Source organism: Phyllobates terribilis, unplaced genomic scaffold, assembly GCF_046119375.1.
Source record: "Phyllobates terribilis strain yellow unplaced genomic scaffold, ASM4611937v1 Scaffold_12__6_contigs__length_324123572, whole genome shotgun sequence".
NCBI classification, from domain to species: Eukaryota; Metazoa; Chordata; class Amphibia; order Anura; family Dendrobatidae; genus Phyllobates; species Phyllobates terribilis.
In genome coordinates, this window is record NW_027362772.1 from 203,682,579 (window position 1) to 203,695,939 (window position 13,361).

At 48.9% G+C, this 13,361-nt stretch overlaps 1 protein-coding gene across 2 annotated transcripts in view; it reads right to left on the reverse strand.

The window, feature by feature from the left end:
- LOC141172417 (NXPE family member 2-like) overlaps positions 1-13,361 on the reverse strand; it is a 348,707-nt gene that overhangs the window by 88,279 nt on the left and 247,067 nt on the right. The window lies entirely within an intron of this gene.

The following is a 13,361-nucleotide window of genomic DNA, read 5'->3' on the forward strand; positions in this document are numbered from 1 at the left end:
GCCTGCTGTACCTGACTGGACACAAATATAGGGCGAAGCCCCACGTCAATTTTTTTTAAATTATTTCAGGAAATTCATGAAATAATGAAAAAAAAATTGATGTGGGGCTTCGCCCTATATTTGTGTCCAGTCAGGTACAGCAGGCAGGAACGGGCTGCTCCCAACCACCAGCTGCCTATTTGTACCTAGCCGGACACAACAATATAGGGAAGCCCTTTTTATCTTAATTATTCCATGAATTTCATGAATTTAAAAAAAAAATACGTGGAGCTTCGCCCTATTTTTGTGTCCAGCCAGGTACAACTAGGCAGCTGGGGGCTGGAATCTGCAGCGCAGGGAGGCCCAAGCTTTCTGGGCCCCACCCGCTGCAAATTGCAGTCCGCAGCCGCCCCGGAAAATGGCGCGTTCATAGAAGCGCCATCTTCTGGCGCTGTACCCAACTCATCCAGGGCCCTGGTGCGGTGGCTCACTGGGTAATAAAGGGGTTAAGGCCAGCTTGGCATTATCAGCTGGCCCTAAGCCCGAAATTCATGGGGTCACGCCAATATTAGACATGACCACCATGAATTTCTAGTAAAGTATTTAAAAAAAACACAACACCCAGAAAAAAGTCCTTTAATTGAAATAAACACACAATTCTTTATTGTTCTAAATTAAACCATACTTACCATCACGCCCATTCCAGCTGAAGCCAATGATCTCCTGCAACAAAAGTAAAATAATAAAGCAACATCATCCTTATCTTTCCATGGCTCCCACGACAGCTTCAGCTCTGCTACATCGAGATGACAGGCTGGACCGCAGCAGAACGCTGCCATCCAGCCTGTCATCCCGCAGACACTGAGAAGCGCAGGCATGCTTGCGCTACTCAGTGTCTGGATGTGACGGCATCCAGATGAGCCGAGGTCATGTCCAATGAACTCGGCGCACCTCATGCACGTCACTGAGAGCGTGGGAAAATTCTCAGGCTGAAGCGCTGAGTGCAGGAGAATTTTCCCACGCTGTCAGTGACGTGCATGAGGTGAGCCGAGTTCATTGTCGGCTCATCTGGATGCCGTCACAGTCAGACACTGAGGAGCGCAAGCATGCCTGCGCTTCTCAGTGTCTGCGGGATGACAGGCTGGATGGCAGCGTTCTGCAGGTCCAGCCTGTCATCTCGATGTAGCAGAGCTGAAGCTGTCCTGGGAACCATGGAAAGGTAAGGATGAGGTTGCTTTATTATTTTTCTTTTATTGCAGGAGATCTTTGGCTTCAGCTGGAATGGGCGTGATGGTAAGTATGGTTTAATTTAGAACAATAAAGAATTGTGTCTTTATTTCAATTAAAGGACTTTATTCTGGGTGTTTGTGTTTTTTTTTTAACTTTGACTATGGGGTTAGTAATGGGGGTGTCTTATAGACGCCTCTCCATTACTAACCTGGGCTTGATGTCAGCTGGCATTATAAGCTGACATCAACCCCAACCCTATTACCCCCTGCCACCGCACCAGGGCAGCGTGGAAGAGCGAGGCTAAGTGCCAGAATTGGCGCATCCTATGGATGCGCCATTTCTGGGGCGGCTGATGGCTGGTGTTTCTAGCCTGGGAGGGGGCCAATATTCATGGCTCCCTTCCTGGGCTATTAATATCAGCCCCCAGCTGTCTGCCTAGCCTTTGCTAGCTATTAAATTAGGGGGGACCCCACATCATTTTTTTTGGGGGGGTCCTCCATTTTAATAGCTAGTAAAGGCTAGGTATTCAGCTGGGGGCTGATATTAGTAGCCTGGGAAGCTCCGTGGGTATTACCCCCTTCCCAGGCTTCAAACATCTGCCCCAGCTGTCTGCTTAACCTCCGCTAGAGACTAAAATTACGGGGAACCCCACGCCAATTTTTTTTAATAATAAATCCTTTATTTTAATACTAAATGACAAATACAGTAACCAACACTATCACTGTACTTATTATATATGTGACTGACATGTTTCTATCTATCTAATCTATGTGTGAAGCTCTATTCTGTCTGTTATAAATTGTCGGGTACAGATGCTGAATTGCCGGCCGGCTTTTTTAAAGAGACGGTGCATGAAAACACTATTATTTTTTTTAATAAATCCTTTACACTAAATGACAAGTACAGTAAGCAACACTGTCACTGTACTTCATATATATGTGACTGACATGTTTCTATCTATCTAATCTATGTGCGATTCTCTATTCCTTCTATTCTAAATTGTCGGGTACCGCTGCTGAATTGCCGGCCGGCTTTTTTAAAGAGACGGTGCATGAAAACACTATTATTTTTTTTGATAAATCCTTTACGCTAAATGACAAGTACAGTAAGCAACACTGTCACAGTACTTCATATATATGTGACTGACATGTTTCTATCTATCTAATCTATGTGTGAAGCTCTATTCTGTCTGTTATAAATTGTCGGGTACAGATGCTGAATTGCCGGCCGGCTTTTTTAAAGAGACGGTGCATGAAAACACTATTATTTTTTTTGATAAATCCTTTACACTAAATGACAATTACAGTAAGCAACACTGTCACTGTACTTCATATATATGTGGCTGACATGTTTCTATCTATCTAATCTATGTGTGATTCTCTATTCCTTCTATTCTAAATTGTCGGGTACAGATGCTGAATTGCCAGCCGGCTTTTTTAAAGAGACGGTGCATGAAAACACTATTATTTTTTTTTAATAAATCCTTTGCAGTAAATGACAAGTACAGTAAGCAACACTGTCACAGTACTTCATATATATGTGACTGACATGTTTCTATCTATCTAATCTATGTCTGAAGCTCTATTCTGTCTGTTATAAATTGTCGGGTACCGCTGCTGAATTGCCGGCCGGCTTTTTTAAAGAGACTGTGCACGAAAACACTATTATATTTTTTAATAAATCCTTTACACTAAATGACAAGTACAGTGAGCAACACTGTCACTGTACTTCATATATATGTGACTGACATGTTTCTATCTATCTAATCTATGTGTGATGCTCTATTCCTTCATGTCTAAATTGTCGGGTACCGGTGTATGCCGCTGCTGAATTGCCGGCCGGCTTTTTTAAAGAAAGCGTCTTCTGAGCAGTTTGTCAGCTTTTGGACACCTTTGAAGGTGTTTTCTATGTGTTCCTATGTGTTTTTGTTTGCCTGCCATTGGTTTTAACGGTGTTCGACGGTGTTCTAAGGTGTTCGACGAACAGTTTGACGAACAGTTCCTCGAACATCCCGGTGTTCGACGAACCGAACCGAACCCGAACACTACGAGGGTGGCTCAACACTAGTCACTGCCTAAAAGTGTGACCATCATAAGTGATCCTTGGCGCATGCGAAGATGCCTCCCGCCATGAACCTGTCGTTGCAGACTTGCAACAATCACCGTTCACGTCCTTGTCCCACTGCAGCATTCAGTTGTCCCTACCCCATTCCTTGGAATGCAAGCGCAAGTATGCAGGCAGCCACCAACCCACCCACAGGCTGCAATACTATAAAGCCAAATTTTTGACAGCTGCTTGCACTTGAAATGTGGCCTTTTAGGCTCGTGGAGGCAGAAGCTTTTCACAACCTCATACCGGCGGCAGCCGGGTGTCCATACTCGGTCCGCAGCCGCCACTATATTTCCCGGTATCGCCTCCGCCTTCCACAAGCACGGGTCCCATAACATTTTCCGTGCCCTCCCCAGTGCACTTACTGGGAAGGACCGCCTAACCACAAATATGTGGACAGGTGAATGTGGCCAGGGACGGTAGGAAGCCAGTCCATAACTTTTTTTACTGACAGTTGTATTTAGCTCGGTGAAAGGACTGGCATAGAGGGAAACAGTATCTACCCTGCATGCCATTTCTCACAGGAAGTCCTGTAATGCAGCTTGTTGCAGAAGCAATGGCAGCCCGTCCAACATCAACTCGCCCTTGTTGGTGGTGCTTTGACACACACATCTTTCTTTGCGCATTTAATTTCTTGAATACAGAGTTGGACAATGGCCTGATCTGTAATGCGGTTTGAGAAATAACATGCATAAGCATGGCCGATCCACATTAAAAAAGCAGCCATAGAGCGTCGGGAACCTTCCCCCACACTTTTCTTAGCCAGGGCTGCTTTTCGGCAGGGTTGGACGGGCCCACCAGAGAACCGGAGACTCCTCCGGCGGGCCCTGGCTACTCCTTCAAGAGAGTTCATAGTGCTGAGGTAAGGCCTTGATGATGATAGAGGCCACCATCTACTTAGTTTTCTGTTACTTGGAATGCAAGTTCAAGTATGCAGCCAGCCACCCACCCACAGGCCGCAACACTAAACTGCCAGATTTCCCGAGCAGCTTTTTGCACTTGAAATATGGCCTTTTAAGCTCGTGGAGGCGGAAGCTTTTCACAACCTCATGCCGGTGGCGGCTGGGTGTCCATACTCGGTCCCCAGCCGCCACTATATTTCCCGGTATCGCCTCTGCCTTCCACAAGCACGGGTCCCACAACATTACCCGTGCCCTCCCCAGTGCACTTACTGGGAAGGACCGCCTAACCACAAACACGTGGACAGGTGAATGTGGCCAGGGACGGTACGGAGCCAGTCCACAACTTTTTTGCTGACAGTTGTATTTAGCTCGGTGAAAGGACTGGCATAGAGGGAAACCCTATCTAGTCTGCATGTCATTTCTCACAGGAAGTCCTGTAAAGCTGCTTGCATTTGAAATGTGGCTTTTAGGCTTGTGGAGGCGGAAGCTTTTCACAACCACATGCCTCATGCCTCGTGTCCATACTCGGTCCCCAGCCATCAGTATTTCTCCCGGTGTTGTCTCAGTGTTCTACAAGCGCGGGTCCCTGAACATTACTGCTGGTACTTTTCTGTGGGAATTTGCTTGCCTCCTACAGCCTGGAATATTTCAAGCAAATTATGGTACGACGCCATGGTATTATTACTGCCCCCAGTACCAGTAGCGAAGCCATCCCCAATTTCCTTCTCAGGAATTTTATTTGGTAGACTGAGTGGCTGCCCAAATACATTTGTGAGAAACTAAGGAGCTGAAGATAGAGTGGCAGCAGGTACAAGTTTCTCCAGCCGATTAGATATTAGAGGGTGAACGGCAGCACATTGGATCAGTGGTTAGCACTAAAAACTTGCAGCGCTGGGATCCTGGGTTCAAATCCCAGCGAGGACAACATCTGCAAGAACTTTTTTATGTTCTCCCCGTGTTTGCGTGACTTCCCACCTCAGTAAAAAAGTAGCCATAGAGTGTCCGGGAACTTTTCCACACACTTTTCTTAGCCAGGACTGCTTCTCGGCAGGGTTGGACGGTCCCACCAGAGAATCCTCTGGCTTGGCTTCTACCTCAGGAAAGTTCATGATAGCGCTAACTTTTCAGCTGCTATGGGGCTCTTGAGCAGGGGAGAAAGGTTAGCCCTCAGAATCAAATCCTCTGGTGGGCACAATGTTTTTCAATCTGAAACAGCTTCTCAGTGGGAGTTGTATTTCACCACAGCCATATTCTTTAGCTTGGTGAAAGGACTAGCATAGAGGGAAACGACATCTACCCCGGCTGTCATTTTTCAGTCACCAGGTTCCGCCCATTGTAAAACACGACCATGCCTGGCTGTATGTTCAGCGGTGAGAGCCACAGATCAGGTTGCTGTGTTACAGCTTTCAACAACTCTGCAGCGCTGGGCGGTTTGACAATTAAGCATGTTATCTTCAGCACAGCCTGTTGCCGCTTGGCCAAGGCAGTGCTGCAGTGCTGTCAGCTTGTGACTGATGTGGTCATTTCGGAGATGGAGGAGCAGGTGCATGAGCTGAACAATGTGATTACATTGTTGTTAAATTGGTGACGCTGTTTTTTATGCTAAAGGAAGATCCTATTGTTTTGTTTTTTTTACATTTTTTTTTTTGTTTTGTTTCTTTTTTTTAAGACAAATGCATTCACTGGCAAATGTCATTTTAACATTTTACAATCTTAGCTGGCAATGTGGTGTGTGACACATCATCAGACACATTCTGTTTTATTTATGATGGAGGGACTCTGAAAGTCATAAAGCCTATTTTCATAGGGACATCAGATGGCCCTTACTATTCTTAAAAGGCCAGCAGTCGGCCCTAGCTATTGTTATAGAGCCATCAGCCGGCTATGCTTGGTTGTTCCCATTATTAACAAGTGGGTCTCCTATACTGTCATTGCATATCCAGTGACTGCAAGGGCTGCCAAAAATTTGTCCTTTGAAGAGACAGAGGAGGGTCTCCGTAAAAAAATGTTCCCATTATAAAGGAGAGGGTCTCCTATAGTGGTAATGCCTATGCTGTGACTGCAAGGGCTGCCAAATTTTGGGAAAAACCCCCACTAAGAATTTAAAGACACATAGAGCAGGGCCACAGTAACAAGGTAAGACATGTTTCCATTAGAAAGGAGAGGGTCTGCTATACAGTTATAGGGTATGCAGTGAGTCCAACGGCTGACAATTTTAGTAAAAACCCCACTAAGAATTTAAAGACACACAGAGCAGGGTCACAGTAACGACAAATTCCCATTAGAAAGGAGAGCGTCTCCCATAGTGTTGGCCTATGCAGTGAATGCAAGGGCTGCCAAAAATTTGGAGGCACTTCAATGCTGACGTGGAGGAGGGCCTCAAAAATATGTTCCCATTAGAAAGGAGCGGGCCTCCTATACTTGTAATGCCCATGCACTAAGTGTATTTGCTGACAAACATTTATGCCTGGGGGGTATATATGAACTTACTGCATCAAAAATTTTTTTTATGGGCATCATAAACACCCTTTAAAGAAATGAGGTGGGTGTTGCATCACGGACCACGGTCACCCTGGTGATATGGTGGTGGAGGATGAGGAGAAGGAGGAGGACAAGAGCAAACAGCCAAAATCAGGAAGCGTATACCCATGTGTGGGTGTGAAAAGGTGCATGGGAATACACCTCTCAAGAAAAGACACTGGATTGGAGTTTATGTTATGCTGCTATCATTCGGTGGTGTTGAGAAGTCTGGCCCAATCCAGCCCTTGTTCATTTTTATAAGAGTCAGCCTGTCAGCATTTTCAGTTGACAGGCGGATGCGCTTATCAGTTATAATTCCAACAGCGGCACTAAAAACCCGCTCTGATAAAACGCTGGCGGCAGGGCAGGCCAGGACCTCCAAGGCATAGAGAGCCAGATCATTCCACGTATCCAGCTTGGATACCCAATAATTATAAGGCACAGCGGAATCACGGAGGACGTTGGTACGGTCGGCAAGGTACTCCCTCAGCATCTTCCCAAACTTTGCACTCCTTGTGAGAGAACCCCGCGCCTCAGGGCCTGTCCGATGGGAGGGTCTGAGAAAACTCTCCCAGAACCTTGACAGTGTTCCCCTGCCTCTGCTGGATTGAAGTTGTGTCTCTCTCGCCTGTACTCCTTGGTTGTCCAACGAAGTGTGCCCTCTGCCGCCAGCGTTTTCAGATGGGAATTTTTTTTAATAGTTCCGCAACAAGAGCCTTCTGGTACTGCCCCATTTTTGTAGAAATGTCCGCCTCAGGAATAAGAGATATAAAGTTCTCCTTGTAGCGTGGGTCTAGAAGTGTCACCAACCAGTAATGGCTGTCAAAATTTTGAGAATGCGAGGGTCATGGGAAAGGCAGCGTAACATAAACTCAGCCATGCGTGCCAGACTACTAACATGCAAGCTTTCCGTGTCCTCACCGAGAGGATGACTGACCATGCTCTCCTCCTCCTCCTCCTCCTCTCTGTTCTCTTGCCATCCACGCTGAACAGATGGTATGACAGCTGTGCAGGTAGTACCATCTATAGTGCATGAAACTAGCTCCTGTCCTTCCTCCTCCTCCTCCTCTTCCTCATTGTCACCCAATCCATGTTGGGATGAGATGAGGCTTGGCTGTGTGTAATCATCCTGTATGGTTCTTTTCTCCATCTCATCGTGCTCCGCCTGCAATGCATCATTTTTGATTGTGAGCAGAGAGCGTTTCAGAAGACAGAGAAGCAGGATGGTGACGCTAATTATGGCGTCATCGCCGCTCACCATCTTGGTGGAGTCCTCAAAGTTTTGGAGGATGGTACATATGTCCACTCCTGAGGTCTTATGTGTGGAATCTGAACTGAATACCGACGGCCTTGTTGATGCTGGTACTCAACAACTGCCCTCTTGTGATCACAAAATCCTTCCCAACATCTGCAGTGTAGAGTTCCAACGCGTGGGGACATCACACACCAGTTTGTGAGCCGGAAGTTGCAAATGCTGTTGAAACACTGCAAGGGCGGTGGAAGCTGTAGCTGACTTTCTAAAATGGGCAAAAACAGGCGGCGTACTTTAACAAGCAGATCTGGCAGCTCCGGGTAGGATTTGAGAAACCGCTGAACCACGAGGTAAAGCACATGGGCCAGGCATGGTACGTGTGTGAGATCGCCTCGCCTCAGAGCCGCCACCAGGTTCTGGCCATTGTCACACACGACCATGCCTGGCTGTAGGTTCAGCGGTGTGAGCCACAGATATGCCTTCTCTTTCAGAGCTGTCCACAACTCTTCAGCATTGTGCGGTTTTTCACCTAAGCATATTAGCTTCAGCACAGCCTGTTGGCCGAGGCAGTGCTGCAGTGCTTCCAGCTTGTGACTGATGTGGTCATTTCTGAGATGGGGGCTGAAGAGGAGGAGGAGGCTGAGGAGGATGAGGTGCAGGAGCTGTAGACCGTGGGGGAAACCCTGATTGACCTAGGGCCCGCAATCCTTGATGTCGGGAGGACGTGTTCCGTCCCAAGGTCCAACTGGGTCCCGGCTTCCACTATGCTAACCCAGTGTGCCGTCAGCGAAATGTACCGTCCCTGCCCACAAGCACTTGTCCACGTGTCTGTGGTTAGGTGGACTTTACGGGTAACTGCGTTGTTGAGAGCACGGCTGATGTTTTGGGACACGTGCTTGTATAATGTGGGGATGGCACACCGGGAGAAATAGTGGCGGCTGGGGACCGAGTACCGAGGGACGGCCGCCGTCATCAGGTTGCGGAATGCTTCCATCTCCACGAGCCTAAAAGGCAACATTTCGAGTGCAAGCAGTCGTGAAATGTGGTAATTTAATAGTGTGGCCTGTGTGGCGTTGGCTGCATATTTGCGCTTGCGTTCCAAGGACTCGGGTATGGACAACTGAACGCTGCGCTGGGACAAGGACATGGACGTGCTTCCTGATGCTGCTACTTGAGAGTGTGCAACGACAGGTGCAGGGCAGGAGGCATCTTCGCATGCACCATGGAAGAAGCAATGGTGCCACCCGCAGACACTGTTCCTGGACCCTGGGGTTCGGCCCACAAAGTCGGGTGCTTTGCTGCCATGTGCCTGATCATGCTGGTGGTGGTAAAGCTGGTCGTATTGCCACCCCTGCTGATGATGGCCTGGCAGGTTGTGCAAATGGCCTTTTTGGGGTTATCGGCAGAGTCTTTAAAAAACAACCAGACTCAGAAGAGCTAACAGTTGTACTAGCAACTTCCGTCATGTTGGTGTTACGGGGAATGGTTGCCTGCCTTCTGTCTGCGGCCACCACACTGCTTCTTCCTGCCTGTTGGGGTGCTCTGCCTCCCTCCCCCTGTGTGCTGCTGTCCTCGCTCTGCATGTCCTCCTGCCAGGTTGGGTCAGTTACTAGATTGTCCACCACCTCGTCTTCCATTTCCACACCCTGGTCCTCCTCCTGACTTTCTGGCAATTGTGTCTCATCATCGTCCATCTCTTGTGACACTTTCCCACCGTCGCCTTCATGTGACCGTGGCTGCTCAAATATTTGGGCATCACTACACACGATCTCCTCTTGCCCTGCCTCAAGTGGACCGGGCGAGAGGCCCGAATCTATAAATGGAAAAGTGAACAGCTCTTCAGAGTGTCCAAGTGTGGGATCAGTTGTCTCTGGGTACTCGGCATGGTGGGAGGAAGGAGGATCAGGGTGAGGAATATGCAGTCCAGACTCAAGGCTACTGAGACTTGACCGTGTGGAAGACACGGTGATGGTGGTTAAGTGACCGGAAGCATTATCCGCTATCCAACCAACAACCTTTTGACACTGCTCTGGGTTCAATAGTGGTGTGCTCCGGTCCCCTAGAAATTGGGACAGGAAGGCCAGGCGAGAAGATGTGGGTGTTTGTTGTGGCACAATTTCGGCTTGCCCACTGCCTTGTCCTCGGCCTCTGCATGCACCATTACCATCACATCCAGTTCTCCATCCCTTGCCACGTGCCTTGCCCATTTTAAATGGAGGACAGTATCTTCCACGTTCACTACAAATTACTGAGTTTGGAGCTAATTTATATGTGATCCGTGTGACGTAGAAAACAGTTTTAAATACCTGGCCTGTAGGTAAGTAGTTTGAACAGCAAACTGCTGTGAATTGCTTCACTGACACTACAGGAAATTTTAAATGGAGGCCAGAAATGGCAGTGTTTTCTGACAACGTATATGTGATCCTTGTGATGAAGAAAACACAGTTTTAAATAGCTGGATTTTTAGCGCTGTAATATGTAAAGGACCTGGCTGTATTCTGCAGTGCCAACAAGCAAATAGCGCAGAAAAACGGTGTTCTCTGGATTGCTTTTTAATCAAATTATGAGGATTAGGATGCAAAAAAAATTTATTCCTGGCCCCTGAGACCTGGGCCTACTTCTAGAACTATATAACAGCAGCAGAAGGCAGAGCTGGAATGGAGCCTCTTGTCCTATGTGCACTGCAGTCTGTTATATACCCCGCCTGCCTCCCTATATACACTGCCTGCCTGATATCTCTGCAGATGGATTAGTTAGTCCTCAAAAGGACTGTTTGTTAAGATGGATATGTGTAATGTACGGTTTTTCTCCCTACACTACCTAATACACGATTAAATCTCTCCCTGACGCAGCAGCAGCTCTCCCTACACTGTCTGATCCGGAGTGACTGTGATGAGCATGGCGGCGCCAGGTCTTATGTAGACCTGATGACACTGTGCGGCCAGCCAATCACTGTAATGCCCACAACAAACATGGCTACGGCATTACAGTGCATGGCAGGCAATCCCTGCATGTTCATTGGCTCTCTAAAGAGCGCGTTCGCTCATCACTAGTGTTGAGCGAGTATGTTCTGTTATCCCTTTCGCCGAGTATGCTCGGGCCGAGCTCTGAGTATTTACAGCTGCTCGGTGATGAGGTTAAATCGCTCCCGTGTGCATGATTTGCCACTGTTTGACAGCTTTATTACATGGGAGGAATGTCTATTTATTACACATTCCTCACATGTAATAAAGCTGTCAAACAGTTGCAAATCATGCACACGGGAGCGATTTAACCTCCCCACCGAGCAGCAGTAAATACTCGGAGCTCGGCCCGAGCACAGTCGGACAGAACATACTCACTCAACCCTACTCATCACTAGTTGCATGGTATTTTGGATGTGTCTGATGATGTGTCACACACCACGTGGCCAGATAAGGTTGTAAAATGTTAAAATTATATTTCCCGGTGAATACATTTGTCTTAAAAAAATAACGTAAAAAAAACAAAACAAAAACAATAGGATCTTTCTTTGGTTTTTCTACTAAAGTCGCCAATGTAGCCTCAATGTAATCACATTGTTCAGCTCGTGCACCTCCTCCTCCTCCTCCATTTCGGGCCCCATCTCTGAAATGTCCACATCAGTCACAATCTGAAAGCACTGCAAATCTGCCTTGGCCAAGCGGCAACAGGCTGTGCTGAAGATAACATGCTTATGTGGAACCCCAGGGGTCTGGTTACCACAGTAATAGCAATATTACGTCTGTGAGCAGGTGGGAGGTCTCCTGGTCAGGAATCCTAAGCATGCCACACCTCCTGCCCAGTCCTGGGAGGGGAAGAACTTCCCCTATATAAACTGGGGCTGAGGTGGGGTTAGAAAAGAACACAGACAGAGACAGAGACACAGTCTGGTCTGGTGTGGAGCAGTTGCAGGGAAAGTGACAACAGGAGCTCTGTAGGAGCAGGAGTGAGTGCCAGAGGCTGGAAGCTAGATAGCTCGCCTTGGCTGAAGAGATCTCACCGGACACGGAGTCCGAGGCTGTGGGGACTGTTCCATACCCAGCAGCAGAAACCGACCGGCAGGGGATTTCAGGTCCTCTGGCCAAGAAACCCGAAGGCACGGTCACACGCAAGGGACCAGCACCGCCGTCGTGGAGCGGAGGCTACCAGAAGGCCCCGAGTCACCGGCCATACGGGTGAGCACCACACGGTACACTCAGGGATGTGGGCTACTTTTACCCGCTTCTAGCAAGGTAGCCAAGAAGAGTACAGTTAGTTGGGGAGGCCTACAACTCCGCCTGGCCAGGGGAGATCCTGTCTGCTCACGGACTGACCAGACCCCGACCGCTAGCCAGTACTCCCGGGAGGGTCTATCTTTGTCACCAGTAAAGACCCTGAACTACACCGCACCGTCTCTGAGTGGTTCCTGGTGCCTGCGTGCAATTCTACCATCCCCATCATCCACGTCCGCTGCCCTGAGGCCATACCCCTCCCGTTGGGGGTTATACTACCCACGCTGCACAACTGTACCACCGGCCTCAGCGGTCTGCCCTGCAGCGGCGGTTTCGTAACCGCATTCAACGGGTGGCGTAGTCGAACAATATCACATCTGCCACTAAAAACATCGCCAGTTAGTTTGACACCCTGGGCACGGACCGGGTCACCGCCACGAGGACTACCACCCCCAATGGATCCGGCTCCGGGTATTCCCCAAACATGGCCCAGGGGGCGCGTCAACTTTTGGCGTAGTCAGCAGGATATCGTGCCCGCAACCACCGGGTACTGCGTGCCTGAAAAAGACTGTTAAACTTACCTGTGGTGAAGATTCCCGCCATCCGACGCCATCTTTTGCCTTCTTCCCGCCATCCGTGGAGTTTTCCCGCCATCCGACGCCATCTTTTGCCTTCTTCCCGCCATCCGTGGAGTTTTCCCGCCATTGGACGCCATCTCGAGGACACCGCGCGAGAAGAAGAGGGGCGTGGACTCCGAAAGCGCGCGAGAACTGAAGCCCCGCCTCACGTCCGGACGTTGCGTAAGGTCCTGGAAGGAGCCCAGCAGACGCCGACGTCACAGGAGCGCGACGGAAGGTCCTCAACCCTGACGATCCACTGCGGAGCCGCGGCCTACGGAAGAGGATCATCGCAAGGTAGGCCACGGTCCACTAGGGGGGAGGAGGATGTCGGATACGGAGGAGAGCTTCACTGCTACAGCCACCGCCAGCACCACCGCTACTGCGGTCATGCCTTTCACCATGCCCTACATCCCGGGGGCAGCCTGGCTACCCCAGTACTCAGGGGAGTCCCATACCCTAAATGACTTCAGAGAAAGGCTGGATAGCCTCTTCCAGGTGTACCCCCTCACAGAAGAGCAAAAAGTGAGCATCCTGGTGG